General features: G+C 44.4%; 2 non-coding genes across 2 annotated transcripts; both read right to left on the bottom strand.

Moving 5' to 3' along the window:
* Window positions 1-11,549: 11,549 nt before the first annotated feature.
* Window positions 11,550-11,621, bottom strand: trnaq-cug (transfer RNA glutamine (anticodon CUG)). The gene has a single exon. It is a non-coding gene; the product is annotated as a tRNA-Gln (tRNA).
* Window positions 11,622-20,573: 8,952 nt separating this feature from the next.
* trnae-uuc (transfer RNA glutamic acid (anticodon UUC)) lies at window positions 20,574-20,646 on the bottom strand. Its single transcript has one exon. It is a non-coding gene; the product is annotated as a tRNA-Glu (tRNA).
* Window positions 20,647-20,978: the final 332 nt, after the last annotated feature.

The following is a 20,978-nucleotide window of genomic DNA, read 5'->3' as shown; positions in this document are numbered from 1 at the left end:
TTGCTGAGAGCAACGATTAACTTCGCAACCAAGGGGAAGAGGTGCTTTCCGTTCACCCTGTCCATGAACCTCAAAATTGGAAACGGCAAATGATTCTTCTTTTCCTGAGCGGGAATTGAAAACAAACATAACCCGGGGTGGGAGTGGGGGTGGGGGTGAGGGGTGGGGAGTGTGGGGGTGGGGGAACTGAACACAAACCACTGGACTCCAAGGGTAATGGGTGAACTGTATTTTTAAAATGACGTACCCTATGGGACGGTGGTGTAGTGTTTGGTGCTGCTAACTCACAGTGCGAAAGACAAGCGTTCGATACTTGGCTTGGATCACTGTCTGTGTGGAGTCTGCACGTTCTTTGTGTTTCTGTGTGGGTTTCCTGTGAATGCTCTGGTTTCTTCCCAGAGTCCAAAGTTGCGCACGGTAGTTGGATTGGCTATGCTAATTCTTCGGCTAATTACCTAACTAGGCAGTGAAGCGTGGTGACCAGCGGATTTTCACAGCAACTTAAGAACATAAGAACATAAGAAATAGGAGCAGGAGTAGGCCATCTAGCCCCTCGAGCCTGCCCCGCCATTCAATAAGATCATGGCTGATCTGACGTGGATCAGTACCACTTACCCGCCTGATCCCCATAACCCTTAATTCCCTTACCGATCAGGAATCCATCCATCCGCGCTTTAAACATATTCAGCGAGGTAGCCTCCACTACCTCAGTGGGCAGAGAATTCCAGAGATTCACCACCCTCTGGGAGAAGAAGTTCCTCCTCAACTCTGTCTTAAACCGTCCCCCCTTTATTTTGAGGCTGTGTCCTCTAGTTTTAACTTCCTTACTAAGTGGAAAGAATCTCTCCGCCTCCACCCTATCCAGCCCCCGCATTATCTTATAAGTCTCCATAAGATCCCCCCTCATCCTTCTAAACTCCAACGAGTACAAACCCAATCTCCTCAGCCTCTCCTCATAATCCAAACCCCTCATCTCCGGTATCAACCTGGTGAACCTTCTCTGCGCTCCCTCCAATGCCAATATATCCTTCCTCATATAAGGGGACCAATACTGCACACAGTATTCCAGCTGCGGCCTCACCAATGCCCTGTACAGGTGCATCAAGACATCCCTGCTTTTATATTCTATCCCCCTCGCGATATAGGCCAACATCCCATTTGCCTTCTTGATCACCTGTTGTACCTGCAGACTGGGCTTTTGCGTCTCATGCACAAGGACCCCCAGGTCCCTTTGCACGGTAGCATGTTTTAATTTGTTTCCATTGAGATAGTAATCCCATTTGTTATTATTTCCTCCAAAGTGTATAACCTCGCATTTCTCAACGTTATACTCCATTTGCCATGTCGTCGCCCACTCACTCAGCCTGTCCAAATCTCTCTGCAGATCTTCTCCGTCCTCCACACGATTCACTTTTCCACTTATCTTTGTGTCGTCTGCAAACTTCGTTACCCTACACTCCGTCCCCTCCTCCAGATCATCTATATAAATGGTAAATAGTTGCGGCCCGAGTACAGATCCCTGCGGCACGCCATTAGTTACCTTCCTCCAACCGGAAAAACACCCATTTATTCCGACTTTTTGCTTCCTGTCGGATAGCCAGTCCCCAATCCACTTTAACACACTACCCCCAACTCCGTGTGCCCTAATCTTCTTCAGCAGCCTTTTATGGGGCACCTTATCAAACGCCTTTTGGAAATCCAAAAACACCGCATCCACCGGTTCTCCTCCATCAACCGCCCCAGTCACATCTTCATAAAAATCCAACATGTTCGTCAAGCACAACTTTCCCCTCATGAATCCATGCTGCGTCTGATTGATCGAACCATTTCTATCCAGATGCCCTGCTATCTCCTCTTTAATAATGGATTCCAGCATTTTCCCTACTACAGACGTTAAGCTGACCGGCCTATAGTTACCCGCCTTTTGTCTCCTTCCTTTTTTAAACAGCGGCGTAACATTAGCCGTTTTCCAATCAACCGGCACTACCCCAGAATGCAACGAGTTTTGATAAACAATCACTAACGCATCCACTATTACCTCTGACATTTCTTTCAATACCCTGGGATGCATTCCATCCGGACCCGGGGACTTGTCCACCTTCAGTCCCATTAGTCTACCCAGCACTGCCTCTCTGGTAACATTAATTGTATTAAGTATTTCTCCTGCTGCCAACCCTCTATCGTTAATATTTGGCAAACTATTTGTATCCTCCACCGTGAAGACCGACACAAAAAACTTATTTAAAGACTCAGCCATATCCTCATTTCCCACTATTAACTCCCCCCTCTCGTCCTCCAAGGGTCCAGCATTCACTCTAGCCACTCTATTCCTTTTTATATATTTATAAAAACTTTTACTATCATTTTTTTATATTAATTGCTAGCCTAGCTTCGTAGTCTATCCTTCCTTTCTTTATCGCTTTCTTAGTCTCTCTTTGTTGTTTCTTAAATTTTTCCCAATCACTTGTTTCTCCACTATTTTTGGCCACTCTGTACGCAGCTGTTTTTATTTTAATACTCTCCTTTATTTCCTTCGTTATCCACGGCTGGTTCTCCCTTTTCTTACAATCCTTGTTTTTTGCTGGAATATATTTTTGCTGAGAACTGAAAAGGATCTCCTTAAAAATCCTCCACTGTTCCTCAGCTATCCTACCTGCCAGCCTGCTCTCCCAGTCTACCTTAGCCAATTCATCCCTCATCCTATCATATTTCCCTCTGTTCAAACAGAGGACACTGGTTTGGGACCAAACTTTCTCCTCTTCCATCTGAATCAGAAATTCGACCATATTGTGGTCACTAGACCCAAGAGGGTCCTTCACAATAAGATCCTTAATTCTACCTACCTCGTTACACAATACCAGATCCAAAATAGCTCGTTCCCTCGTCGGTTCCGTAACATGCTGTTCAAGGAAACTATCCCGACAGCATTCTAAGAACTCTTCCTCCATTCCACCCTTACCGACTTGAGTCTGCCAGTCAATGTGCATGTTGAAGTCCCCCATGATTATTGCCGTTCCGTTTTTACACGCATCCCTTATCTGCTTGTTTATAGCCCTCCCTACCTCAACATTATTATTTGAAACTTCATTGAAATGTTAATGCAAGCCTACTTGTCACACGACTAAATAAACTTTAAAATACATCTCTTTGCTTATTATTTTCATCTCAGATCATTTTCATCAGTGACAAGTATGTCCTTCAGAATATCCTGTTTAGATGGGACATAATTGGTTCATTCAGCGAATGACAACACCCACTGTGTTTGCCAGGACATGAAGTCAACAGCGAGGTGAAATAGTCTCACAAGTTGCTGAAGTTATCGAGGTGTACAAAAGTCTAAAGGGAACTAATGGAATAAATGTCGACCAAAAGATTCCTCTATGGGGCATTGTAGAACATGAAGACGCAGGTATAGGTTGAGAGGCGGTGGATTTAAACCTGAAATGAGGAGGAAGTACTTCTCGCAGAGAGTGTTCTCACAGAGAGTGGTGAATCTCTGGAACGCGCTGCCCCAGAGCGCGGTGGGTTCTGAAAGATTGAATGATTTCAAAAGGAGATAGATATATTTCTGATTTTTTTAAAAAATGTTTAAAGGGGAATGAGGAACAGATGGGGAAGTGAACTTGAGACCAGGGAGAGATCAGCCATGATCTGATTGAATGACGGAGCAGGCTCGAAGGGCTGAATTTGCCTCCTTGAGCTCCTGATTCCTTTCTTTCTATATTACTGAGTGGAACTTTCAAAACTCAATGTGGCTCCAGTGTAATCTATGTACAGTATATCCACCGGTTCCCCTTTATCCACAGCATATGTGTCCAGGAAAGAACTTCGGAACGGCCTCATTCTGTGGTTAATTGCTTTGTGATTCTCTGTTTCCCTCATCTCACCTCTCCTGAATTCCACCCAACAGGATATTATGTTTCCTCCCTCCTGCATCTCATTTGCTCAAAACGTTCGACATTTTTAAGCATCCCGAGTGTCAGTTAAAGGGTATAGAGATGAAAGATGAGCTTTGTTTCTCTGTACACACACGCTCTCTGACTTTCTGAGCTATTCCAGCATTTTCAACTTTCAATGCAGATGTATGATCAATTTTGGATGACAATGAAAATATAATTATTTGACAAGCAGCTGCAACGAAGGCTCGTTGGTCTAGGGGTATGATTCTCGCTTTGGGTGTTGAAATTCACAAGCTTGCGAGAGGTCCCGGGCTCAAATCCCGGACGGGCCCACATTTCGCTGCTGTTTCGTATTGGACAAGGTACTGGTGCTGTAAATTTATTTTCCTTGCACACGGCGGGATTGCTTCACATGGGCTTTGGGTTGAGAACCTGAGCACAATCTCACACCATAGCAGGCTCACAAGTAAATCAAAACATTTTCAATGGTTGACTCTGCTTGCAGACACGAATTGAGGGGACCTCATTCTTTCAGACATTATGGGAGACTCGGGGGAAATTGCGGCTCCCCTTGCAGAGATATCTGAATCATCGAAAGCCACAGGTGATCTGCCTGAAGACTGGAGGGTGGGAAGTGTCGTGCTTTTGTTTTAAAAGGGTTGCAGGGAGAAGCGTGGGAGCTACAGGCCGCAGAGCCTCACATCTGTAGTGGGTAAGTTGTTCGAAGGTAGTCTGAGAAATAGGATCCAGAGGCATTTAGAGAGGCAAGGACTGATCAGCATGGCTCTGTGAGTGGAAAATCATGTCTCACAAATTTGATTGAGTTTTTTGAAAGGGTAACCAAGAAGGTCGATGAGGGCAGTGTAATTGATGTTGTCTACATGGACTTTAGGAGGCATTTGACAAGATACCGCATGGCAGGTTGTTGCACCAGGTGAAATCTTATGGTATTCCGCGTGAGGTAGCCAAATGGATGTAAAATTGGCTTGATGATAGAAGACAGAGGGTGGTTGTGGAGAGTTGCTTTCAAATTGGAGGCCTGTCACCAGCGGTGTGCCTCAGGGTCGGTTCTGGTTCCACTGTTATTTGTCATTTATTTTAATGATTTTGATGAGAATTTAGCAGGCATGGCTAGTAAGTTTGCAGATGACATCAAGATTGGAGGCATTGTGCACAGTGAAGAAGGTTATCGAGGATTGCAGTGGGATCTTGATCAATTGGGCGAGTGGGCTGACGAATGGCAAATGGAGTTTCTTTTAAATGAATGCGAGGTGATGCAGTTTGGTAGATCGAACCAGGACAGGACTTGCTCAATTAATGGTCGGGCGTTGGTGAGAATTTTAGAAAGAAAGATATCTCGGGGTACAGTTCATCACTCCTTCAAAGTTTAGTCACAGGTGGACGGTGGTGGAGATGGCATTCAGCATGCTTGGTTTCATTGGCCAGAACATTGAATACAGGAGTTGGGACGTCTTGTTGAAGTTGTACAAGACATTGGTAAGGCCACACTTGGAATACTGTGTACAGCTCTGGCCACCCTATTATAGAAAGCATATTTTTAAACTGGAAGGAATGCAGAAAAGTTTTACTAGGATGATGCTGGGATTGATATTTTGAGTTATAAGGAGAGGATGGATAGACTTGGACTTTTTTCTCTGGAGCATGGAAGACTGAGGGTGATCTTATAGAGGCCTATACAATACTGAGGGGCATAGATCAGCGAGATAGTCATTTTTCCCAAAGGTAGGGGAGTCTAAAACTGGAGGGCATAGGTTTAAGGTGAGAGGGGAGAGATACAAAGTGCCCAGATGGTCAATTTTTTCACACAGAGGATGGTGAGTGTCTGGAACAAGTTGCCAGATGTAGTAGGAGAGGCGGGTACAGGTTTGTCTTTTAAAAAGTGTTCAGACAGTTCAATTGGTAAGATGGTTATAGAGGGATATGGGCCCAACACAGGCAATTGGGACTAGTTTAGTGTTTAAAATAGTGGTGGCATGGACAATGTGGGGCGAAGGGCCTGTTTCCGTGCTGTAAACCTCCATGACTCTATGCTTGTAATTCGGACAGCTGGCTGTGTGTTTATTATTGTTCATTCGTGGGTTGTGTGTCCATCCCAATCTCTGTCACTGTCTGTCTCACTTTGTCTCTCGATAACTGTCCCATTCTTTTCTCCCCTCAGTCTCTCTGTCTGTGCATCTATCACTGTTCATTTTTTGCTCTTTTTTCCTGCTGTGTCTGTGTGAGCTAAATTCCCTGGATTGATTTCTGTGATGAGGCGGTTGTCCAGGGAGGAGACATTCAGTGGGATGAGTCTGTTCTTTCTATAGTTCAGAATAACCAGAAGTAATCTGATTAAAAATTCAGAAACTGGGAGACAGTTTTACAGTGTACATACCGAGACGTTGATTCCACCTAGCCGGGGTACTTGGAACAAAAATATTAAGGCGAAACATGTAAGAGGAGTTTGCCATGTTAGGATGGAGATGAAACTAAGTGGAGGATGTGAATGAAATTATTGATGATTGAGAGGAATACATTGAAACCTTGGGGATTCTGTCGGTCGATTAATTGTAAACTTTGTAATCAGAATAAACTGAGACAACAAATGGACAAAATCAGGTTAGTCTTCACATATTTTAGGATATGGAGTGCCGCTTCTTCCAAGTTCCTGGCTAGCTCAGTCGGTAAAACATGAAGCTTTAATTTCAGGGTTTGAGCCCCAGTTAGGTGTCATTACTTTTAACCTTTGCTGCTTTCCTGGGTGAACTCCAGCTCCACTTTCCCCCGGCAGTGTCAACGCTCAAACTGAGACTTTCTCCATCCCACTTTGTTCACATCACATTTATTGCTTTCTGCTTTAAACCTATCTCTGTTTCCCTGGAAGTCGACGAGTTTAGTGCTTTATTCAGCGAGAAGGATTCTTCTAATTTTGCGCCAAATTTGAAACCAAATCTGGGATATTGTGTCAGTGGAAACAATAATCATTCCCGTTGTCATTCAATCACTCCAGCCTTACATTTTATCATAAGGGCGTTTGATCTTTCCTCCTCTCATCCTCTGTTGTCCTTGACTCTGTATTTGTTTGTAAACCATTAAATCTCTAATTTCTTCCAGTTTAATCCCACATTGTATCTGTTTCTCTGCATCTCCGTCGGTTACAGGACCACAACCTTTTTTTCCAAGTATTCTATTTTCAAAACCAGTGGAGGGTTCTGCCTCATCACAGCTCAGGCTGTGAGTTCTATAAGCCACCGTCTGGGTGAAATGCATTACTGAACCACTCCCTCTAATCCTGCCATTAATTCTGTTACATTCAATAGTTTAATTTCCTGTGACTTTGTTGGTTACGATTTTGGAATGTCATTAGGCCAAAATGCATTACTGCAACAATGTAGGTTAAAACTCCCGCAATAACTGAGAGATTGCTGCACTGACGGATATTTTTAACTGATGTCCCCTCTGTCCCATCAGGTGTTGATGGAATATCCCATAAAGGAATATTTGTTCGACTGCAATGACAAACGTTTTCCATTTACTCCCAGTGAAGTTGGCGGGGGGGAGGGGGGGGGGCGGCGGGGGGGGGGGGGGGGGGGGCGGGGGGCAGTTTTCACTGACAGCTTCAGTGGATTGATAAACTGAGCCAATCGGGTTGTGCAGAGACACAATGCAATTCCAATGAAATAACATATACTGGAAATGTGAACAATGTTTCACTCTTCACAGATGCACTCAGATTGGCTGAAAGTTCCAGGATTTACTGCTTTTATTGCAATGTAAATCATCTGCAGCAGGATAACTGTGTTTAATTGGTGAGTTCCCGCAATAAGGAATTATTGCAAAGAAAGCTCTGAGATCCCCCTGTGAGCTGAAAACTGATTGGTAAAATCAAAGTGTGAATAAGGTCATTAGCAGCTGAAAGTAAAAAGGGATTCACTCGGTCATCCCATTCACTGATACAATAGTAGAGTCACACTGGGGAAGGACCATTCAAATACTTCACTGTTGTGATCGGATTCACACCAGGGCTGGTTCTGACCCGGGATTTCTTAATATCATCGAATAATACAGCGCAGAGGAGGCCCTTTGGCCGATCGAGTCCACACCACCACATTAGAAACACCCGAACTGCCACCTAATCCCATCTGCCAGCATTGGACCATAGCCCTGAATGTTATGGTGTGTCAAGTGCTCATCCAGATACTTCTTAAAGGATGTGAAGCAATCCGCCTCTACAGCCTCCCATGCAGCGGATTTCAAACCGTCACCACCCTCTGGTTAAGAAAGGAAATCCTCAGATCCATCCTATGCCTCATCTTAACCCCGTGTCCTCTTGTGGCTGACCATTCAGCTCAGAGGAACAGCTGTTCCTTGTCCACTGTTTCCATGTCCCTGTTAATTATAAGGACCATGGCGAGAGTACACAGGAATCAACTTTTCCATTTGGTGGAGAGACCAATGACTAGGAGTGAAGATTTGATGTAATTGGCACGAGGTTTAGTGGGGATGCGATGAAAACAACTTTTCCCCCAGAGGGTGATGGGAGGCTGGAAATCGCTAGCTGAAAGGATGGCGGGGCAGAGACCTTCTTAACATTGAAGACATATTCCGATATGCACTGTGAAGCTAAAGCACATACGGCACTGGACCAAGTGCTGGAACATGGGATTAGAATTGAGAGACGATTTTGACTGGTGGGGACGCGATGGGCCGAAGGGACGTTTCTGTGTGATTTATGACTGGGCATTTGCCCCTGTGAAAAATGACTCTTTCTGGACACTGAAGCCAACGATCTGAGTTCAAATCTTGGTGAAACCTTGCTTTTCTTTGCTGAAGCCGACATTTTATTTCAAAGGCTCAGAAAGTGGAATTCGGAACATTGAAATGTTTTCAGCAAATTCCACCGCAAATACATTGCAGACGATGCAGTGAATGTGTCTCCTGGCGCCATTGCATCATCCCCAGAGGACGATTGCTCAAGAATACAAAGGTCTCAGAGGCAGAGGTGCCACAGAAAGCAGGGGGTCCACCTACAGATGTTATTGACTCACTTATCTGTCCCAATTTACATAAGAGGTGGGACGGTGACAGTCCAGAGTGCTAACCGTTACACCATGGAAACGACAGCACTCTGACCTAAAACACTAGACCATTCTTCCAACTCAGACACACATACACACTTGCACAATAATTGTCTGTCTCCAGTTGAATAGTTGTTGTTATGTGACATCAGCTGCCCCTTTCTTTGAACAGACGAGTTAAAGAGAAGAGAAAATACTTTAAAAAACACTGATGTTGCAGGCATCTGTCGCCAGAGGCTCAGCAATGTGCAATGTAATAGAAGTTAAACTGGCTGACAATTTGTCCTCTCGCTTCGTACTTGGTGAAAAATTTAAACGAAATTTCCTTCAGTAAACCAATCATCAGCTTTTGGAAAGAAATCAAGAATCCGCCTCTGGATCCAGAGTGCTCACCATTCGACCAGAGCACATAGAACAGAGCAGCCAGCTGCTAATTCTCACTCAAAGCATTTCACCCACTTGGTGTTGCTGCCATATTGAATGAAAGAGGTCACATGCTTTGAGTGACCATTTGCAGCTGACTGCTGTGCTCCTGGATCTGTGGTGTAATGGCGAGCACTCTGGACTCTGAATCCAGCGATCCGAATTTAGATCTCGGTGTAACCTTGCTTTTCTTTGCCAAAGCCGATGAAGGGTTTGCTGAAGGGCATTTTATTTAAAATTCTCAGAAAGTGGTATTTTACACACTGCAGACGATGCAGCGAATGACTCTGCTGGTGTCATTGCCTCAACCCTAGAGAACGATTGCTCAAGAATACAAAACGCTCAGACATAGAATCATTGAATCCCTCCTGTGCAGACGGGAGCCATTCGGTCCATCGAGCCTGCACCGGCAACAATCCCACCCAGGCTCGATCCCCGTAACCCCACGTATTTGCCCTGTTCGTCCCTCTGATGCTATGGACAATTTAGCATGGCCAATCACCCGAACCCGCACATCATTGGATTGTCCGCCGGGTGCTCGTTTTCCTTCCACAAGGGGAGAAAGTGCAAACTGCACATAGACAGACACCCGAAGACAGAACTGAACCCCGGTTCCTGGCACTGTGAGGCAGCAATGCTAACCACTGTGCCACCGTGCCAGAAAAGCCACATAGGTCAGGGTTCCCCTACCGATACCATTCATTGAATCACTTGTCCCAAGTTAAACAAGAGTTGGGATGATGAGCATACTGGTTCCCCGAGATTCAAACTCGGATTGCTGGATTAAGAAACCAGAGTGCTAACCGTTACACCATGGAACCAACAGGGCGCATGTTTAAGGCAGGAAACCTTTCACCCAGATATCACTTGCACACTCTTTCTCAATAATTGCCAGACTACTTTCGAAGGATTGTTGTTGTTTGGCACCAACTGCTCCTTTGTTTCGACAAAGCTTTAAAGAGTAGCGAAAAGTAAGGGAGAAAAACACAGATGTTGCAAGCACCTGGCGCCGGAGCATCAACAATGTGCATTGAAATAGCAGTTGAACTGGCTGACAAATTGTCCTCTCGATTCACACTTTGTGAAAAATTTAAATGAAATGCTCTTCCGCAAAGCAATCATCATTATTGGCAAAGAAAGGGACGGCCTCGCTGAGGTTTGAACGCAGATCGTTGGATTCAAAGTCCAGAGTGCTTACCGTTACACCACGGAACCCAGAATACAACAAAGCGCTGCAAATGACCTGTGAGACATGACTATTTCTGCTGCTATCTCCGATACGGCTTGCGAAGGAAATGACTTGATGTCGATCTGGGGGACTGTGTCTTCGCATAGTGAGGCGTTTCTGTTGCACTTGCTGTTGCTGCCACATCGAATGAAAGAGGTCAAATTCTTCGAGTGGGCGCGTTTCGGGATCCGTGGTTTACCGGTGAGGACTCTGAACCTTGAATCCAACAATCCGAGTTCAATCCCGCCAGCGCATTGCCTTGTTTTTGCTGAAGGGCATTTTATTTCAAACTCTCAGAAAGTGGAAGTCTAACCACTGAGAAAATCTTAGCGAATTCCACCGCAATCACATTGCAGACGATGCAGCGAATGACTCTCTTGGCGTCATTGCATCAGCTCCAAAGGACCTTTCCTCAAGAACACAAAGCTCTGAGAGACACGGAAGCCACAATGGGCAGGGGGTCCACCTTCATGTGTCGTGTCATTCACTCACTCATCTGTCCCAACTTAAACTAGACTTCGGAGGCGACAGGCCAGAGTGCGATCCGTTACACCATGGAATTGACAGCACTCTGAGCCAAGGCACTACACTTTTCTCCCAAAACACACACACACACCTTCACACACACGCATTCTCTCTTTCAAACATACACACACACACACTAGCTCAATAATTACCAGACTCCAGTCGCACTGTTATTTTGTGACACCAACTGCTTCTTACTTCCAACAGATGATTTAAACTGTAGATAAAAGATGAAAAGCACTGACATTGCAGGCATCTGGCGCCAGCGGCTCAACAATTTGCACTGTCTTGGCAATTGAACTGGCTGACAAATTGTTCTCTCGATTCTGATTTTGTGAGAAAATTAAGCGAAATGCTTTTTAACATATCAATCATCTGCGTTGACAAATTAAAGCAAGGTTCCGCCGAGATTTGAACTCGGGTCGCTGGATTCAGAGTCCAGAGTGCTCACCATTACACCACGGAACCAAGCACTGGGCAGTCTGACAATGTTCGTTCAATGCCTGTGCCAATTTGAACAGCAGGGAGAAATATCAGTCCCACTCACAATCCCGTCAATTCCCAAAGCAATCCATATTCACAGTGCCCTTGCTGGTTCATTCTGTCAAAATGTGTAAGCTACCTTCAACCGCATTAAATTTCACTGTAGCTCACCACATTCAAAGAGCAATGTTAGCATCGAACTGATATGAACCTTACTGCGGTAAATGTACTGAACAACAGCTTATCACAGCTCTGCTTTCGTCACAATGGAAGCCAGTGTGAAAATATCAACAATTTCAAATCTTAATAGACAAGAAGGAGTTTGGCGCTGTGCACGTTGCCGTAATCAGTATCTGGGTGCATCAGGCAGGTGAGATCCTGGTGGTCTTGTGGTTCGGATTCGGCGCTTTCAGGGTCGCAGACTGCCTTCGATATATTCAGATTTTAAAAAATAAACAAGCCAGCAATACTTCCTCTTCCAAAGCACCTCTGCCAGAATCAGTGGAGAGAGATTTGTAGTTTTGTTTCCGAGTTGGACATTTTACATGGGTGACAGGCTGAGATCAAACACAGATAGTCAAAGGCAGTGATAGGCTGCAAAGCGCTGACGATGGAGATGGTGATACAAGCTAACATCCGGGTGGTAATAGGTCAGGTTTAACCGTTTACACTTACAGAAATATCACTTATTTCGGGATAAAAATCTCGGGCTAAATGTCTTCGAGAAAACTTCTCTCTGAATGAAACACTAAACTATTTGACTTCTACTGATTGCAAATAGTTTCTATTCAGAAATCCGTAATTGTGAGATGAAGTACGCACGATGGAGAAAGTCTCGGTTTCAGTGGTGTCACTGCCGGAGGAATGGAGAGCTGCAATTCAACCAGGAAATCAGCAAAGTTTAAAAACTATGGCGCCCAACGTTGGGCTTGAACCCAAGGCTCTGAAATTACATCTGCCATGCAACCGACTAAGATAGAACATAGAACATAGAAAGCCACAGCACAAACAGGCCCTTCGGCCCACAAGTTGCGCCGATCACATCCCCACCTCTAGGCCTATCTATAGCCCTCAATCCCATTAAATCCCATGTACTCATCCAGAAGTCTCTTAAAAGACCCCAACGAGTTTGCCTCCACCACCACCGACGTCAGCCGATTCCACTCACCCACCACCCTCTGAGTGAAAAACTTACCCCTGACATCCCCCCTGTACCTACCCCCCAGCACCTTAAACCTGTGTCCTCTCGTAGCAACCATTTCAGCCCTTGGAAATAGCCTCTGAGAGTCCACCCTATCCAGACCCCTCAACATCTTGTAAACCTCTATCAGGTCACCTCTCATCCTTCGTCTCTCCAGGGAGAAGAGACCAAGCTCCCTCAACCTATCCTCATAAGGCATGCCCCCCAATCCAGGCAACATCCTTGTAAATCTCCTCTGCACCCTTTCAATGGCTTCAACATCTTTCCTGTAATGAGGTGACCAGAACTGCGCGCAGTACTCCAAGTGGGGTCTAACCAGGGTCCTATAAAGCTGCAGCATTATCTCCCGACTCCTAAACTCAATCCCTCGATTAATGAAGGCTAGTACGCCATACGCCTTCTTGACCGCATCCTCCACCTGCGAGGCCGATTTAAGAGTCCTATGGACCCGGACCCCAAGGTCCCTCTGATCCTCTACACTGCTAAGAATGGTACCCTTCATTTTATACTGCTGCTCCATCCCATTGGATCTGCCAAAATGGATCACCACACACTTATCCGGGTTGAAGTCCATCTGCCACTTCTCCGCCCAGTCCTGCATTCTATCTATGTCTCGCTGCAACTTCTGACATCCCTCCAAACTATCCACAACACCACCTACCTTGGTGTCGTCAGCAAACTTACCAACCCATCCCTCCACTTCCTCATCCAGGTCATTTATGAAAATGACAAACAGCAAGGGTCCCAGAACAGATCCCTGGGGCACTCCACTGGTCACTGACCTCCATGCAGAGAAAGACCCCTCCACAGCCACTCTCTGCCTTCTGCAGGCAAGCCAGTTCTGGATCCACAAGGCAACAGCCCCTTGGATCCCATGCCCTCTCACTTTCTCACAGCAATAGCCAGGCTACTGCTGTGATAACCCTTGTCCGACTCTTAATATTCATGATCCCAAATGTTGTTCGAATCTGGTGTCTCAGTTTGTTCCGATTACAAAGTTTACAATTAACGGACCAACAGCATCCCCAAGGTTACCAAAAGGGAAAACGCTGGAAAATCCCAGCAGGTCTGCCAGAATCTGTAAGGACAGAAAGGAGCTGATATTTCGAGTCCAGGTGACACTTTTCCAAAGCTCAATTAGAAATGTCAGCTTTGAAAAGGGCCATCTGGACTCGAAACGTCAGCTCATTTCTCTCCTTACAGATGTTGTCAGACCTGCTGAGATTTTCCAGCATTTCCCCTTTTGGTTTCAGATTCCAGCATCCGCAGTAATTTGCTTTTATCTCCAAGGTTACAATGCGTTCCTCTCAATCATCAATAACATAATTCAAATCTTCCAGTTCTTAGCTGCAGTTCCTTCAAACATTACAAATTCCTTTACATCATTCATTCTAATCTTTTCTCTGTAACATTTCAAGATTCAACTTTTGAACGAATATGAATCATTTTGTGACGGTAACAAGGTGTTCGTTCCCATCGGGAACTGAAGCACATTGAGACACAGAGAAAACGAAGCAAATACACACACCCGAGAGCCAGGGACCTAAGGAGAGACAAACACAATGAAAACAAGCCTGACACTAACATGGTTCTGATGGTGTTCCAGTTCCGGCTGCAGCATCCGTTAATGTTTCTGTGAATTAACGGAAATGGGAACACGCCCGAGTTTTTGCATGGATTTGATTTAATTCACTCTGGAGACATACAATTAAAAGCAGGAATAATGAAAAGCGGGAAATCCCAATGGATTTTAACTCGATCACGTTAATCACTCGGACACGATTACCAGTTTCTAAGCTATTAAGCCAACCGCAGGTCCAATGTAACAGTTACTCTACAATTTACTTCAAACGTCATTACTTTTAACATCATTAATCGAACATGTAATCACGAAAAATTCATGCAGTAGAATGTAGCATTATTCATTTTGACAGGAGGAACGAGCAGAGGCAATGCAAATATGAATTGCTGTGGGCAATTGATAGGTTTGTGGAACCAGCTTCGTTGCTCCTCCAGCAAAGTAGATCCTCCAGTTCAAAACCTGTAATCGTGTGTGTGCAGTGTAGTGGTTATCAAATTCGCCCCACACGCGAAAAAATCTGTTTCGAAACCCGACAGGAGCACTTCCAATGCTTCAGTCTCAGAATAGCTCCGATTTCAGTATGATTTGCATTCGTCATTTAGCATCAATTGCGTTGCTGCGCGTAATCAGCATTTTCTGCTTTCAGTCAGTGTCTGTGAAGGGCAAAACAAGGCTCACCTTCTCGCTGGGTATCTTGTATCAGACTTGGAAAAGTCAGAGATGTAACAACAACAACAAGCTCAGAAGATAAATCACATGGCCCAAACATTGTTCACTCAAGAATCTGATACATGTCCAAATCTGCCGCTCTCAAATCACATTATTTTAACTCCCTGTTCTACATCTCAGACATTTCCACACCCATCAAACATCAAGCAACAAAAATTCAGCCTGCTCCTCACTCCACAGTTTATGGTAAACTTACTGTCGATCTTCGCAAGTAGTTGCCTTCATTACAGCACTGTTATTTTGTAAACCAATGGTCGCGAGTCAAATTCTCGCTGGAGCCTGAGGTTACGTTTGAGATTCCGGTAACAAGTTAGATGGTGAAGTAAGTTGTGGGGAGGAGACAGACATTTTAGATTAATGAGCAAGAAGATTTAGTTACGGCGGGAGAGAGGGAGAAAGAACAGGACCTACTTGAAAAAGTTGAGAAAGTTATGTGTTGATGTTCAAAGTGGTGATGGGTATTTTGGTCTTCATTATCAGAGGAGTGAAATGCAAGAATCAAGAAGTCTGCCACAATTGTAACCTGGTTCTTCTGAGACCACAGCTGCAACACTCTGTGCAGTTTTGATCCCCACGATGGAGAACTGATAGACTTGCATTGGAGCTTGTAGAGGGAATGCTCGAAAGATTGGATCCTGAGATGAGGGAGTTGTCCTATGATGAAAGGCTGAGTAAATTGGGTGTTTATTCTCTGGAGTCAAACGAAAGAAAGGAGATTGTTTCCGCTGGTCAGAGAATCTAAAAGACGGGACACATTCTCAGGATGTGGAACTGGTCATTTAGAACTGTGTAAGTTGCTATATCAGAGATTTCGTTCAGAATTGGTGATTCTGCATTGCAGGGACACGATGATAGGAATAGATTTAGCAATGTCGAATTCAAATAAAATTAGACAAATTATATCAGTCCTGCACATATTATCAAACCTATTTTCATTCTCAATAACCGATAGAAATTGATGCTGTGATTGTAGATATAGAACTGTAACGCACCATCACACCGAGTAAATCCACTGCCCGTTTAAATGTTGATCAGTGAAATTTTAATCAGCTTCCGCTATGAAACATGCGGGAACTGACCCAATAAAGTCTCCATTCAAAAAAAAAGTGTCATTCCCTCTTACAACTTCAAAGCTTTTGCTATTTTTTGTACCATTTAGCGTGAAGATTTATACAGTAATTGAACAGAGATTTGATGCTAAAAATATGTCCACATGTTCCTTCCGGGTACATAACCACAGTGACGCACACAGAGGAGCAAACGTAAACATAGACGGTGAGCGTGACAGACGCTTGCGGAACGACAAAGGCGGAGGCTTGACGTTCAGTTGTCGAGCATTTGACTGCATATCTAGAGGTTCCTTGTTCAATTCGGGATGTCCTCTTCAGTGTATTTAACTGGATTTTTTTGTAATTCTGACAGTCCTTCAGTGGTTGTAAAGTTCTTTATGACGTCCGCTGGTCGGAAGAGGCTCTATATAAATGCAAGTCTGACTGTATTTAACGATCTTCAATCCCAGTCCTCTGTTTACTGACTCAAGTCAATGGAAATAGTTTGTCCATATCTGCTCTATCAAACGGCCCTTTTTCCATTTTTAGCAGAAGGAATTAACCACTGCATCAAAACAACACCGTGGAGGTAAAGTAGTCCAAGGAACTTGTTTAGATTTGAAAACTATATAGATGGGATGCAAGACTGGGAGGACAAGTGGCAGATGGACTTCAACCCAGATAATTGCGTCGTGGTCCATTTTGGTAGGTCAAATGGGATGAAGGAGTACACTATAAAGGGAAAGACTCTTAGTACTGTAGAGGATCACAAGGACCTTGGGGTCCGGGTCCATAGGACTCTCAAATCGGCCCCGCAGGTGGAGGAGGTGGTAAAGAAGGCATATGGTGTGCTGGCCTTTATCAATCGAGGGATTGAATTTAGGAGTCCGGGGATAATGATGCAGCTATATAAGACCCTCGTCAGACCCACTTGGAGTACTGTGCTCAGTTCTGCTCGCCTCACTATAAGAAGGATGTGGAAAAGATTGAAAGGGTGCAGAGGAGATTTACAAGGATGTTGCCTGGATTGAGTGGCATGCCTTAGGAGGATAGGCTGAGGGAGCTCGGTCTTTTTTCCTTGGAGAGACGAAGGATGAGAGGAGACCTAATAGAGGTGTATAAAATGTTGAGAGCCATGGATCGGGTGGACTCTCAGAGGCTTTTTCCCAGGGTGGAAATGTCTGCTACGAGAGGACACAGGTTTAAGGTGCTGGGGGATAGGTACAGGGGAGATGCTAGGGGTAAGTTTTTCACACAGAGGGTGGTGGGCGAGTGGAATCGGCTGCCGTCAGTGGTGGTGGAGGCGAACTCAATAGGGTCTTTTAAGAGACTCCTGGATGAGTACATGGAGCTTAATAGGATGGAGGGTTATAGGTAGGTCTCGAAGGTAGGGATGTGTTCGGCACAACTTGTGGGCCGAAGGGCCTGTTTGCGCTGTAGTTTTTCTATGTTTCTATATCGTCATGTGGTCTTCCTGTATCCGGTTTGGTGCAAATCGAAATGGCGTCAAATTTGCAGAGGAAATGCTTCCAGCCTGATTTAGAATGTCGCGCGTGGCTACAGCCGTGCCATCCTCTCTGGCCCGATCGGTCAGCGAACATGGTTATTAACCGAAATATTGTTGATTCGAGACCGTCCACAGACGGCACTGCCGCTGTGTTTCATTTTCCCCCACCAGCTTTTATTGTTACACAGTTTTTCTTCATCATTTCGTCCATGGGCGTCAATGAAAGTATTTCTCATGTGCTTCCAGCTCTGCTGTTAACCGATGTTATCGACATTACTAATTCAGTGAATATTCATCCCAAACACATTTGTAGTAATTTATATATTTCAAATACTATTAAACTTAATAACTGAACGCTGATTTGGCAGCATCTGTGGACACATAAAAATCTAAATATCTCCATGCGTTAGCTGTTTCTGAATTATAGCGATTGTTGCGTTTGCAAAGCGGCAAAATATTTTCAAAACAACTGACTCATTTCAAATTTGTTTTGTTAAATATTAAGGCATTACATTGTCTCACAGCCATAGGACATTTACACTTCGCCATGTCTTGAATAATATTGTACAACTGCAGTCATAGAGAAAGGAAAACAATTGGGACAAATATTATTTTCTGAATCTTACGTTAGATCAAAGAATATGCCACATTGCTAAGGTTTTCAGCCGAATTGGAATAGGAGAAAACAAAGTTCTAAATTGCAATCAGACTGCACGGTTTGATATTCTCGGCCGATCACATTGGTCATGAGCAGAGTTTCTATAGTGTAGGGGTTATCATCTTCATATCATACAGGATAGGCTCCCCGATTCGAAACGGGGTTGAACATGATCGAAATTTACTGCTGAAAAGTTGCCCGATTGTAGTTCGTTGTTGGATGTGAACTGAATATGGATCAACCAAAATATTAATTTGTTCTTCATCAATTATTGGAAAAAATGCTGTCCGTGTGCAGCTGATGTCGGTTTGATGGATTATCCATGGGAAATGTGTGGGCTTAAGTGGGTTAAGGTGGCGACAACAGTCTCGGTCAGGCACCCTGGGCTTACATTCTCTGGATCATGTGTCAGCCATTTATGACTAAGGTATGGAGATATTTCTTCTCTCAAAGGCTTGTGAATATTTAGAATTCTGCAGCCGGCCAGAGGTGTGTGGATCCTCAGTCGATGAGGACACTGGAGGGTTGAGTTGGAGTGGTTTCTGAAATCTAAGGGAATGAAGGGCTATTGGGATAAGCTGGGAAATTGGGGTTGAGTTTGCGGATCTGACTTGAATCAATCATGGAGGAGGCTCAATGGGACATGTGACCCAGTTCTACTTCATTGATTCTGTTCACTATCAATACCAGATCCGGTACCAATGACGTCTGCTGACAGCATTGAAGTCTTGATTAAGGCGTATGATCGAAACCCATCACTGCTGAATTTTCAATTAATTAACTTCATGGAGTACCTTTGATTTGATTTTTTACTGTCACATGCATTAGCATACAGTGAAAAGTATTTTTCTTGCGCGCTACACAGACAAAGCATATCGTTCATCGGGAAGGAAATGAAATATTGCAGAATGTACTGTTACAGTCATAGCTCGGGTGTAGAGAAAGATCAACTTAATACAAGGTAGGTCGTGCATGTTAACACGTGAATTCCATGCAGTAGAATGTATCGTTAAACATGTCAACAGCAGGTACCAGTAGACACAATGCAAATATAAATTGCTGTGGGCTAATTGACGTGTTTGTGGAGCCAGTTTCCTTACATCGTTGCACCGCAGCGTTTCTGCTAATTATCACGTTCGCCGTACACACGCAAGTTTCCTGGTTCAATCCTGGGCAGAAACGTATTAAACAGGAATAGAAAATGTTGGAAAATCTCAGCAGAACTGACGGCATCTGTGGGGAAACCAACGTTTCAAATCTGGATGACCCTTCATCAGATTTCCTGATTCGACACACTGACTCTGTTCTCTCTTCACAGATGCTGCCAGACCTGCTGAGATTTTCCAGTATTCGTTTTGTGTGTTTCAGGTTCCAGCATCAGCAGTATTTCACCTTTACAGAAACATTTCCAAATGTTTTCAATTTCAGAGTAATTCAGCTTTCAGAAATAATCACGCATTTGCCACGAATCATTAACTGCCGAGTATTTCCAACATTTTCTGATGGTAACGTCATGAATCAGCCTGTGAAAATAACAAACGGGATGGTCTGTGATAGAAAGCAAGGGAGGATGATTAAATGAATCAGGGAGTGAAGGATAAGGCAACATTTATCTGATGATGGTGGAGGCCGGATGGTCAAGTCGTTCAGAGTCAGTCCTTCCACCGCCAAGCCCGGGATTGGTGATAAGCTGTCAACTAAACAGAACATTTTACTTAGCATGCAATCAGTTTATGGAGGTGAAAGTATCTGAAAGCAGAGGAAGAGTATATCATTTACTGCAGAAGGTAGAATGACTGTGTGACTATGTCTGTAGCGACAGTGACCTAGAATGAAGCAATGGAGACAGTAATGATGAACAATGAGATACAAATCTCTGATATCACAGCAGAGCTGTGATCAGCTATTGTTGTTGAGCAGGTTTCCCACAAGAAGCTATCGAAGAGGCAGAGGTTACGAATGATCTGTGAATGTGGTGAGCTGCTGTGAAATTTAGTGGGGTCGAATGCATTATTATTCATTTTGACAGGAGGAAGCAGCAAGAGGAATGTAATGAAAAATTGCCGGGGATAATTGACGGGATTGTGCAAATGGGTTTATTTTGTTTCTTCAGGTAGTTCAAACTGACACAATGATCACTCCTGTTTTCGATCAGGAGGTAATTTCAGCCCCTCCTCAGTCGTGTGCTGGTCGGCAGCAATAAAATCGATATTCCCTGACCGGGAATCAGAACCCGGGCCGCGGCGGTGAAAGCGCCAAATCCTAACCACTGGACCACCAGGGAAGATGCAAGCAAGCATTTTAATCTGACCGATACATTGCAGCGTTTTTCAAATACTCGAGAAAGGTTTGTCGGGAAAAAAAATCCTCATGTTCAGATCGAACACCAATGACTGCTTCACTCAACAGCAAATTACTGCAGATTCTGGAACGTAAAAGAAAAACTTAAAATGCTCGAAAATCTCAACAGGCATGACGGCATCTCTGGAGAGAGAATAGAGCCAACATTTCAAATCTGTCTGGTCAGTCATCAAAGCTGAAGACAGGAAAAGAAGACGAGATTGATACTTTAAGTGTGGGAGATGCGGGGGTGAGGGTGCGAGCCGTGGGTAAGAG

The sequence above is a fragment of the Mustelus asterias genome, unplaced genomic scaffold (assembly GCF_964213995.1).
Source record: "Mustelus asterias unplaced genomic scaffold, sMusAst1.hap1.1 HAP1_SCAFFOLD_410, whole genome shotgun sequence".
In the NCBI taxonomy this organism is placed as follows: Eukaryota; Metazoa; Chordata; class Chondrichthyes; order Carcharhiniformes; family Triakidae; genus Mustelus; species Mustelus asterias.
This window is presented reverse-complemented; position numbering and strand designations above follow the sequence as displayed.